General features: G+C 37.7%; 1 protein-coding gene across 1 annotated transcript in view; it reads right to left on the bottom strand.

Annotated features, from left to right (window-relative positions):
- The window catches only part of LIPC (lipase C, hepatic type), a 160,676-nt gene extending 153,193 nt beyond the window's left edge, over positions 1-7,483 (bottom strand). The window contains exon 1 of the mRNA XM_008953217.4: positions 7,143-7,483. The gene's annotated coding sequence lies outside the window, so the exon portion shown is untranslated. The remainder of the gene's footprint in view (positions 1-7,142) is intronic.
- Between the last annotated feature and the right edge of the window lie 5,380 nt (positions 7,484-12,863).

The following is a 12,863-nucleotide window of genomic DNA, read 5'->3' as shown; positions in this document are numbered from 1 at the left end:
TCAACCAAAGCTTATTTTGTTGCATGTTTTATTTTTAATAACTTTTCTATTATAAAATCAATAAATGTTTATTATTGTAAAATAGGAAAATAAAGAAGAACAAAAAGAAAAACATACATAGGTCTGTGATTTCACATTTAGAGATAAGCACTGTTGACATTTTGATGTGGATATCCCCAAGTCATTTTTTCTATGTATACAATTATTTAAAAAGAAATAACTGTAAACACACTGTACAAAGTGTTTAAATACCTGTGTATTAACAACACATTAATGGCATATTTCAGGGGCATTAAATATTCTTTTAAAACATTATTCGAAATAGCTACAGAGTACAGTTACACTCTATAGATGTACCATAATTGGCTTAATTCCCTATTGTTTTTTCATTAACTGTATTTAAGATATCACTATTATGAACAATGCTATTATAAACATATGCATAAATCTTGGTCCACATGTATGATTTTCTTTGTATAAATTATTTTTTTAGTAGCTTAAAAAAATTTTAGATTCTGAGGGAACATGTGCAGGTTTGTCACATGGGTATATTGTGTGATGCCGAGGTTTGAGCTTCTAATGGTTCCATTGCCCAAGTAGGGAATATTGTACCCAATAGGTTTTTTTAACCTTTGTCCCCCTCTCCTTCTCACCCCTTTTAGAATGCCACTGTCTATTGTTTCCATCTTTATGTCCACCTGTACTCAATGTTTAGCTCCCACTTATAAGTGAGAACATGCAGTGTTTATCTGCTTTTGTGTTAATTTGCTTAGGATAATGACCTTCAGCTGTAGCCATGTTGCTGCAAAGGATGTGATTTTGTTCTTTTTTATGGCTGCATAGTATTCCTTAAAAATAATACTACAGATCATATATGTACCACATTTTCCTTTGTATAAATTTCTTAAAGTAGAATTGCTAAGGCAAAGGTTTTATATCTAGGTATCTATATCTACCTATATATTTTGCCTTTACATATACACTGCTACGTTAAGTAAATTTCTGTCATTTTAAGTACTCATTAGCAGTGAGTGTACTCCTCTTCTGTCCTATCCTCCACCCTTGTTAACATTAGTTATTAACATTTTTGTAATTTTATGCTAAATTGATAAGCCAAAATGGTATGTGCATTTTTAAATTTTTCTTTAAAACCAGTGGGTTGAAGTTGAATTTACCACCACTTCCATTTTTATTGCCTTTTTTCTTTCTTTATGAATTATCTGTTCATGATATTTATATATTTTACATACTTTATATGTTTTTATATGTTTTAAAAACTGAGGTGCTCGCTTAAGAAATTATAATGATTTCAAACACACGCATGCGTATAATGCATAGTTTTGAATACCACCTACTTCCCAGCTCCATCAAATCCTAATATTTTGCTGTACTTGCTTCCTATTTTTTCTAAAAAATAGAGTGCTGTACCTGTATAACTGTGTATCTCTTCTCAAGCCTGATCTTATTTTTCTTGTCTCAGAGGCAACGCCACCCTGAGTTTGGTGTCTTTCATTCTCATCTCTGTGTGTATATGTTTGCAGCATATGTATGTAGCTACGAAAAATACGCAGTAGTTCCTCAGTATCTGTGTGGGATTGGTTCCAGGACCACCCACTGATGCTCAAGTCCCTGATACAAAATGGTATAGTTTGCATATAACCTATGCAAATTCTGTCATATGCTGTAAATCACCTCTAGATTACTTATAATACTTAATACAATGCCTATACATCCCTTCATTTGCCTGGTTTTAACATGGTACTCAGGATGTGGCAAATTCAAGTTTTGCCTTTTGGAATTTTGTATAATTTTCCCCCCAAATATTTTGCATCCTCAGTTGATTGAATCTATGTATGTGGAATCCCATGGATATAGAGGGATGACTGTACCACTATTTTGTATGTTTTCAAACTTTTATACTCTACACATCTATCTGCAACTTGTTTTTTCACTCAGCAGTGTATTTTCGAGATTTATCTCTGTTGATAAAACACCTACAAATGGTCCCATTTTAAGAAAGTATCAGAATTTGTTCATTGGGTTGATGGATACTTGTGTTATTTAGTTTTTTCATTTTCCTATTACAATATTGCAGTAGACATTGCATCATCCACAAGTGAAAGCTTCTAGAGTTTATTCCTAGAAGTGAAATTGCTGGATTGTAAGATATACGTCCCATCAGAGTTAGTAAGATGTTGACAATTTATTCTTCAAATAAATTATTTCCGTGAACGTATCGTTGGCAAAATGTGAGTGTTCCTTCAGTTTTTCCACCTCATCACCAACACTTGAGGAGTGTCAGATTATTTAATTTTCACCAGTTTGATGGATGTAAAATGGTATCTCATTGTTTTAATTTTAAATTTTCTGATTACTGGTGAGGTTGAACATTTTCTTACGTGTGTGATTGTTCATTCAAATTTCTGTTGCTGAGAATAGCTTATTCATATCTTTTGTCCTTATTTCTATTAGTTCATTGCAGATATCCTCCCAGTTTGCATTTTGTCTTTCATATCGCCTGTAATGTCTTGTTTCACAGAGTTTACATTTTTGTTTAATGAGATTTACACAGTCTTTCCCTTCAGGAATATCCTTAATGTCTTCATTTCTTCAATTTTCCTTTTTTTTTTTTTTTTTGAGATGGAGTCTTGCTCTGTTGCCCATGCTGGAGTGCAATGGTGTGATCTCTGCGCACTGCAACCTCCACCTCCCGGGTTCATGTGATTCTCCTGCCTCAGCCTCGTGAGCAGCTGGGATTACAGGCATGCACCACCACACCCAGCCATTTTTTTTTTTTTTTGTATTTTTTAGTAGAGACGGGTTTTCACCATGTTGGTCAGGCTGGTCTTGAACTCCTGACCTTGTGATCCACCTGCCTTGGCCTCCCAAAGTGCTGGGATTACAGGCGTGAGCCACTGGGTCCAGCCCAAATAGTAATTCTTTTACAAAAGATATTCTGTGATTTGTTATAATCTTCTGGCATCAGTAGAATTTACCTTAATTAGTGACTACATGCTATTGTTTTAATTTATAGCTGCATTTTATAAGCTCAGTTAAAAATGATTTTTCTGCCTATGCTCCTTGAGTAACCCATGGATAGATAAAATTTATTGATCAATAAAATTTAGCAAATAGACAGTATGCACAAGCCATTCCTGCCTTTTAGGTCTTTAGTAGATGTTGCTAATTGCCTGCATTATTTTCTTCATCTGTGTATTCATATATTCACTTATTCAACAGCTGTTTTGGGAAAATCTGCTAATATCCTTGAGCCTGGTTCTAATCATTTCGAGCCAGTTTTATAGGAATTGGCACTTGTGCACATTTGCCATCCTAAGACCGTGTGTTTATGTGTGTGTGCGCCTGTGTGGTATTTCTCACAGGTTTGTGGATGGGGATAATACTCATCTCTTAGAATGAATTGGGTATCAGATCTTGTTTTTCTGTGATTTGGAACTGATTACATAATACAGAAAAATCTGTTTCTTGAGTATGTAGTAATATTGTTCAGTAAATTTGTTGAGGTCATAATATTTCTTGTGGTAGATGAGATTTTTTTAAATAACAGCTTTTCAGTTTCCTTTGCCTTCATCATTATTTTCATGTTATCTACATTTTCTCTTGCCAGTTAATATTTTGTGTTGTCCATTTGGCTAAGCATTTCAAGTTGATTATCATAAATTTTGCATTGCAATCATTTATATTTTAAAATCTTTTGTATCGGTTGTTAAATCACTAGCCTTGTTTTTAATTTTGTTGATTTATACCTTTTCTTTTATTTATTGTATTTCCAAGGGATTGATCTATCTTATAATCTTCTCACAGAATGAGCATCTAAATTTATGTATTATTTCCACTGATTTCCTCTTTTCTAGTTTATTTCTGTCCTTACTCTTTATTATTATCTATTTTCCTTTATATTGACTGTCTTCATAAGATTTTAAGTCAAATGTTTATTTCATATTTCTAAAATAAAAGCACATAGATTTACGCCTTAACTTCTGGGCTCTGATTTATACAAAGCCCCCTCCCTTTTGATATGGGGTGTTTTCAATTTTATAAACATCTCAAAAGTTGTTATCATGTTCTTAATTATCTACTTCAGTGGTCCCTAACATTTTTGGCACCAGGGACCAGTTTTGTGGGAGACAGTTTTTCCATGAATGGGGGTGGATGTGTGATGGTTTCAGAATGATTTGAGCATATTGCATTTATTGTGTACTTTATTTCCATTATTATTACATTGTTAATATATAATGAAATAATGATATAACTATAATCTACTCACCGTAATGTAGAATAAGTGGGAGCCCTGAGATTGTTTGCCTGAAACTAGATGGTCCTATTTGGGGGTGATGGGAGACAGTGACAGATCATCAGGCATTAGATTCTCATAAGGACCATGCAATCTAGATTCCTCACAGGCACAGTTCACAATAGGGTTTGTGGTCCTATGAGAATCTAATGCCACTGCTGCCCTGACAGGAGGCGGAGTTTAGGTGTGAATGTGACTGATGCGTAGCGACTGTAAATACAGATAAAGCTCTGCTGCTCACCTCCTGCTGTGTGGCCAGGTTCCTAACAGGCCACACACTGGTACTGGGGGTTGGAGACCCCTGTTCTGCTTGAACTTGTAGTTTAGGAAAGTTTTTGTGGTTGTTAGACATTGATACCCATTAATTTGTTGCAGCTGTAATTTTTTATTAATATTTTAATATAATTTTAAACTTACAGAAATGTTAAAAGACTAGTATGAACTCCTATACACCCTTTACCTAGGTGCACTGTTGGTTTGTATTTTTCCCTAGTTATCATTCACTCTGTCTTTATGGATATGTGAATGTTTTTCTGAACAATTTGAGAGTAAGCTGCATACATACATATATATCTAAATACTTCAATATATATTTCTGGACACAAATATTTTCTTTTATAAAATTCAAGAAATTTAACAGTAAAATCAGGAAATTTCATGATACCATATGATTAATCCCACCATCCACATTCAAATTGTCAGTTATCCCAATATTGTGTTTTTTAATATATATAAAACATATATTAAAAACATATATATAAAACTTATATAAATATAAAATATATGTGTGTTTTATATATGTGTGTGCGTATACATGTATATATGTAGAAAGACAGAAATTGAGGGTATTTTAGAATTTACAGTGACAGACAAGAAACTAAGATGGCTGCATGCCTACAGCAACCACCATCTGTAGGCCACCCAAGAGTAAATATTTATTTTCTTCTTGTACTCCGTTTTTCAGAAGTTCATGTTTATTTTCAAATTTACTATTTTTTATTATTCACATACTATATATTCATAGTAGAAAAGATAAAGCAATATAACAAAAATTGGCAGAAATATCAGTGCACAGAGATAACCACTGTTAGTATTTAGATGAATATTTTATAGACTTTTGCTTTCAATCAACAAAAATTCTAGATACTTTTTCTAGTTAAATATGAGTACATTAAAAATGGAGTTATATTGTACGGCTTATGGTTTTAACTCTCTTTTAAGTCTTAGTTTATTTGACATACTTATAGGTAATCTTCATAACAACTTTGCAAGGTAGAGCCTCATTTTTAGATGAGGAATCCAAGGTTCAGAGAGGTTCAGTAAACTGCCCAGGTCACACTGCAGTAAGGAATGGAGTTTTTAATCTAAACCCTGAACTGTTGGCTGCAAAAGCTCTTGGTTAGATTATTCTTTTGCCCAAGTCTCCTTTCATTGCTTTTACTTATTCACATTTAGCTTTATTGCATGTGGTGAGAAAATATGTATATTTTTTCCTCTCGATTCAATTTTTGGGGCCTTATTTGAGAGTTAGTATATATGTACCAATGCCCACATATGGAAAAAAATGTGTAATCTATGTTGGTATTGAGTTCAATATATGTCTATTGGTTCTAACTTATCAATTGTATAACATAACCTCTATTGTCTATTTTTGTCATGTCTTCAATATCTTCTAAATTTTTGTCTATTTAAATTTGTCTTTATTTTTTACTATTGTCTATTTTTTTCTTAGCCTTGAAATGAATTAAACCCTCCCATTACAATTGCTTGTTTTTAATTCTATTTCTGTTTGCATTTCTAACTTTAGTAACCTCTGTCTTCACAGTTGATTTTATATTTTTTATCATAATCAGGAGCTTCTTTGTATCCTCTTCCTGTGTGTTTTTGGCTTCAAAATCTCTTTTATATGCTATCAACTTTACCAACTGTTTTCTTTTTGTCGTATGAGTTTCCTCATTAAACCTTTTTATTTTGGCATTTCTGCATTTTTTGGGTAACAGATTCCTATAAGCAACATACATATTGTTGGGTCTTATGTTTTAATCTAATATGAGAATTTGTCTTTTTAGAAATCAATGGCCTAAGGCCGGGCGCGGTGGCTCACGCCTGTAATCCCAGCACTTTGGGAGGCCGAGGTGGGCGGATCACAATGTCAGGAGATCGAGACCATCCTGGCTAACACGATGAAACCCCGTCTCTACTAAAAATACAAAAAATTAGCCGGGCCTGGTGGCGGGTGCCTGTAGTCCCAGCTACTCAGGAGGCTGAGGCAGGAGAATGGCGTGAACCCAGGAGGCGGAGCTGGCAGCGAGCCGAGATGTTGCCACTGCACTCCAGCCTGGGTGACAGAGTGAGACTCTGTCTCAAAAAAAGAAAAAAAAAAAAGAAATCAATGGCCTAAATATATAAAGTTCTTTGGGGAGAAGCTAGTGTATTGATATGAGTTGGGCTCCCAGCTACTAGCTGTGGACTTTCTACAAGTTCCTTAAATACCCTGTGAGGAAGCTACTTACAGGCGTCTTTATCTGTAAAATAATGTTAATAAGCACACCAACATGATAGAGTTGCTTCGAAGATTAAATGAGATCAAGAGCACTCAGAAATAGAAGCATATTAAAGCATATTAAACTGATTATTTGTAAAATGCAATTGTCAATATTTGCTATGGTAGACATTATGTCTGGAAATACCATCCAAAGCAAGTTTCTTGGCAGTTAGAAAGCAAGTTGGTTAAACGATGATCTATGCTCAAAATGGGGATAATCAGTTCTATACTTTTCTCCAACCATATTTTAAATTTTTCTTTGAGATAATGGGAATAACTTACAAGAAAAACTGCTGAGAAGCAGTGGTCCAAAGCCTTTTTAGAAGCTCTCAGGGTTCAGTTCAAGTTGTCCATCTCCATTTCTGGCTGCACCTGGAGCTTCACAGCTTGACTTAAATTCAGCCATGTCAGGAATCACTCACTGCCTTGTTTTCCAGTTAGTTAATTAAGTGCTTAGGTTTACAAATAAGTTATTTGCTCTCATGACGGGTATGGAAGCTGCAGGCTTTGCTGTGCCTTGGCAATTCTCATCAGGCGTGGAAAAACTGAAACTAAGAAAAACCAACCAAGCGATGATAGATTTTCCACTTCCTGGATTGTGTGACTTGCTCATCCAATGAAAGGCAATGAGGGTGGGGTGGGGGGCAACCAGAGATGAGGATTGATTCTCAGCTTGTTGTTCTCCTCAGCAGTCCTCCAGCCCCTGTACAGCTGGAACCTCTGCATCAGTGAAAGCTGCTAGGAATTCAAAGTGCGTTCACATTCACTTCTGCTCCTCAGGATCAGAGGCAGTGAGGAAAGCTAAAAAAAAGTCTGAGGTTTAAATTGGAACCCATTTTTAACTTTTCAAATGTTCTTGGTATTTTAAGATCCAGAAAACCTTAAATCAGACAATTCTATATTACCAAACTGAAGAATAGTCTATAATATCATAATCTGATATGCTCCAGACTGACCTGATTTATTTTTAGTTGTATGAACTTCAAATCTCTGATGGCTTCTATTTGATCCCTCAGAGGACGCTGTAGGTCCATTTCCCATCTGATGCAATAGAGGTGTCTTTTTTTTTTTTTTTTTAAACTTCTCTGATAATAATCATCGTCTGGTGTCTTGTTACACAAATGTTTCCAAGTCCCTCCCTAGAGATTCTGCTTCAGTGGGTCTGGGATGGGGCCTCAGATTTGTGGTCTCTTTTTTTGTTTGTTTGTTTGTTTTTTTGAGACAGAGTCTCACTCTGTCATCCAGGCTGGAGTGCAGTGGCGCGATCTTGGCTTACTGCAACCTCCACCTCCCAGGTTCAAGTGATTTTCCTGCCTCAGCCTCCTGCTTAGCTGGGGCTACGGACACACACCACCACACCCGGCTAATTTTTGTATTTTTAGTAGAGACGGTGTTCTACCATGTTGGCCAGGCTGGCCTCAAACTCCTCATCTCAAGTGATCCACCCACCTCGGCCTCCCAAAGTGCTGAGATTACAGGCATGAGCCATCGTGCCCAGCCGGATTTGTGTTCTTAACATTAGCTTGGGCAACAATGGAGTAGACTGAGGGGATAGATTCTACTTTTACAATTAGAAAGCCTTGGGCTCAAGTCCTGGGTCTTTCACTTGCTCGTTATGTGGTCTTGCACAAATTACTTAATCTTCCTCAATCTCATCTGAAAAACAACTGGAGATAAAAATATCTAAAAGTGTTGTCAAGAGGATTAAAATAACTAACACCCTTGATAGCATCCACTTTTCTCAGTATTGCTAAATCATTTCTACCCAGGTTAATTTGAAGATTATCTGTGAATTTATTTAGCATGCAGACATAATGTTTTTTACTTATTTTCCCTGTTTATTCGGTGTATATTTGTGAAGCTTTTGCTGTGTGCCAGACACTGGGATTTTTAGAACCCACTGAGCACTCCCTGATGGTATCACCTGCTCACATGGTCCATCTCAGGTTGTGTTTTCGTTTTTGTTTTTTGAGACAGAGTCTTGCTCTGTCTCCCAGGCTAGTGTGCAGTGGTGCGATCTTGGCTCACTGCAACCTCCACCTCCCAGGTTCAAGCAGTTCTCCTGCCTCAGGCTCCCAGGTAGCTGGGACTACAGGCATGCACCATGATGCCTGGCTAATTTCTGTATTTTTGGTAGAGATGGGGTTTCACCATGTTTGCCAGGCTGGTCTCGAACTCCTGATCTCAAGTGATATGCCAGCCTCAGCTTCCCAAAGTACTGAGATTACAGGCATGAGCCACTGTGCCCCATCCATCTCAGGTTTTTGAAAGTACTACCCAGCTTTCTTGTGTGAAAGAAAGCAGGCCCCTAGTTATTCATGGAGCTTCTTGGATTAGGAAGGCCATGTCCTTATTCCTCCTTTGTACCAGAAATTCAATTTTTCTTGAATCTAATTGTGTATTTTTTTCAAAAGAAAATATATATAAAATTATTCGATTTGATTTTACACAGAATATGTTCTAGGTACTTTGCATTATGTGAATTGTCTCCTTTTGGACGCAAAAACCTTTGTACTTTTCCCCCTCCCCTCATAATAGCAAGAATCCAATGGATTTTTGATGATTATGCCTATGTTTTCCTTATATTTAGTTTTGCTTCAAAAGAATGTAAAGCACTTTTAAAAGATAAAAACAATGCAAGACATTAAGAGGAAAATTAGGAAAAAAGGATGGGAAAAATACAGTGAATTGATAAATGAAATTACACTTCAAATATATGTTGTACAGTCTTTTATACTTCCCAGTGATGGGCCAGATATTTGGCTCTGAACTCTGTAGCACTCATTGCAAACCCTCTGCAGACAAAAGATGGAGGTGATGATTCTCAAGCCATGTAGATGATTATTGGGATCATCATCTATATGAGTCTTGAACTTTGTTTTAACTTTTCCACTGGCCCAAGACTTTGGGTCCTAATCAACATTAGGGTCATTAAGAGTTTACAAAAGGGTCATGAGTACCATGGAAAACTATGTGCTCGCCAATATTCCAGCCAAACACAAAATAGATCAGGGAATAAGGAGGCCTCCTGCTGCAGAGGAGATGATAGCCAGGTGGAAGAGCTGGGCCAAGGATCAGCCAATCTTCTGGTACAGAAAGTGTAACCATGGCAACAGTAGTGAAGGTAGCTCTAGTTCCATCAGCAATGACACCCTTAAGAGGTACCGGCAGAGAGAGAAGCCTGTTATACATCTGGGCAAGGGTCTCGGTGAGGGAAGTTCATGTAATTTTTAAGCATAATCGTTGGGAGAAAATAAACAGCCTCTTTGATGTTAACCTTGCAAACTCAAATAGACAAAGTGAAGGCCAATGACTGGCGGTACTGCCTGGCTGAGGCTGGATGTGACTGCCTTGCCTAGGAACCTGAAGCCTGCCTCAGGTTTGCCTTTTATTCTCTTTACTTTCTAGTAACAGTGCTCACAGGACTTTCAATAAGCAAAGCCCAGAGGGGGAGAGTTGCTTTTGAAGCCACACTCTTGTCTGCCTCATTCATTTCAAACAGAGACACTTCTGAAAGAGATGAAGGCCTGTGTACAAACAACAATGCCCACTGCATTCTGTTGCCTTCAGCTGTGATGTGGTGGCTTTTGATTCTACACAGAAGGTCCTTGTTTCAGACACTGATTGATGGGTCTTCTGAATGAAGGAGGCAGCAAGAACAAATGAGCAAGGCCACTGGTAAGGCCAGGTGCTTCAAGAGGATGGGCTGGAAAGTGCTTAAAATAAAAGGTAAACACAAGCCTCCACAAAAGCAAAAAATACCAAGGCACTGAGTTCTGAGTGGTTGATAATTGGTAGTTCCTAAGGATTTCCACATGTTTGTGCAAACGCATATAAGCTCCTTGGAGAACTCTGACCTGGAATTTCAGACTTTTTGGTGGAGGAACCAAAAGTTAAACCCAAATAGATGTCATAAAGCAGGTAAAAGTAATTGAAATAAAGAGCATTGGAGGTCTGAGTCTGGTTTGAGGCAGTGAAACAGAAAATAATGCAGTGAAAGAGCAGGTGATGGGGCATCTCCGTCTCAGAGAGGGTTGTGATTTTTCACCAGAAACCCATGGAAAGCCACATAAAGGCTCATTCTAAACACAATGGACAGTGTTAGGACCTGCTGTGAGGAAGCTGTATGAGATGTGCCTCCCTTCTCCATCAACCCTTGTCCTTCTGTTTTGCCTAATAGAAACAAACCAGTGAAAAATCCACATGAGAAATCTGGCTACACTCAGTACTTTTGCAAGAAAACACTATGAAACTCCCTGTGAGTCTGCATTCTTCATAGTCCGTGGGGGAGCGTGGTGCAGGCTGAGGAGATGGGATGGGGATAGCGAGGGTGGAGGGAGAGGACGGGAAAGTTAAATGAAGCAGGGATCCTTGTCCTGATCAGTGGTTTTTATACATTATGTTCTTATAAAAAATAATTTTCACCAGCTAGATGATGTTCTACTGTTTAACTAAATTAGGGGTGTTAAAATAGAGATCATAAGAATGACGGAATGGACTCTTTGTGGCAAAAAGATACTAAATTATAAACAAGACCCAAGGCCATGCCAGGGCAGGGTTAAGTCACACATCCCAACACTTAAAGAATAAACTAGGTTGTAATAGCTGCAAGGTTTTTCTTTTTCTCTAGCTGCTAAATAAGTACCGGCCTCCGGAGAAGCAATATTGAAGTAATTGCAGCTCACCAACCACCAGACACTAACTCATGCATCTCCCTACCCCTTTTCTGCAAGCCATAACTACTACTTTGATTGGATAAGAGACTGATTTCAGTAACTTTCTCCTGGTTAAGAGTCCACTTACCATAGACTGGTTCTGGCCAGTTTACAGAGGCTTGCACGGAGTGCCTTCCTGTCCTCTGCTTCACCATTTGACCTATAGGACCTAATTGCAAGGAATTTAAATGTTAAGTCTGTACCCCAAAGTGAACATGGGACGCATGTAACATGCATGTTTGTTTACTAGGCATGTGTGTACCTGCCTTCGGGAATATTCATAGCTCTTCCTATAACCTGTTGAATATGTGTACTTAGCTAACCCATTCAGCACAAATTCCTGTTCTACTCTTTCCTCCCTCAAAGTGCCTGCTTTTGGTTTCTGCTGGAGGCTGTGCTTCCAAGCCTGTGGGATTTCCAGCCTGCAGGCTGCAACCCTTTATAAAAAACAAACCTCTCCTCTCCAATATTATAGCTCTGTGAATTTATGTCGACAGGTTAATAACTCAATTTCACAGAAAAAAATTAAATCAGACACTCTTTTGCCCACCCAACAGCCATTCTCTCCTTTAACTTTTCACTTGCAGAGTCCTACTTTTGATTGGCAGTCCACCTGTCCCTGTCATGATTCAGGGAAACTTGACCCTATCCTGAACTCCAGGAATAAGTCCTAATTACATATTTTTTAGTGGTAACTGTGGTAGGTAAAATTTTAAGATGGTCTTATGATCTTTACCCTCTGGTGTCACATCCATGAGTATGGCAAAAGGCTTATTACCTATATTATTATCTAATCACATGAGCCCTCTTTGGCTAGTGGCAGAAGTGGGGAAGTCAGAGAGATTCAAAGTATGAAAAGGATTCAGTACATCATTGCTGACTTTGAAGATGGAGGGTGCCAGGTACCAGGACTGAGAGTGGCCTTTGGCATTGAGACTAGTCCCTGGTTGACAGCCAGCAAGGCCATGGAGACCTCAGTCCTACAATTGCAAGGAGCTGAATTTTGCTCACAACCTGATTGGGTGTGGAAGTGAATTCTTCCCAAGTCTCTAGATGAGAGGTTAGCCCTGCTAACACTTTGATTCTAGCCTTGTAAGTACATGAGCAGAGAACCCACTCAAGCCTTCCTGGACTTCTGACCTATATAGAACTGTGAGAAAGTAAGTGGGCATTGTCTTAAGCTGCTAAGTCTGTGGTTATTTATTTTGCAGCAATAGCAAACAAGTAGAGCAACAGGTATATAGTGTCAAGAAATCCAATCCATATTTCTGTTCAAGAGGAATTCGTT

Source organism: Pan paniscus, chromosome 16 (genome assembly GCF_029289425.2).
Source record: "Pan paniscus chromosome 16, NHGRI_mPanPan1-v2.0_pri, whole genome shotgun sequence".
NCBI lineage: Eukaryota > Metazoa > Chordata > Mammalia > Primates > Hominidae > Pan > Pan paniscus.
This window is presented reverse-complemented; position numbering and strand designations above follow the sequence as displayed.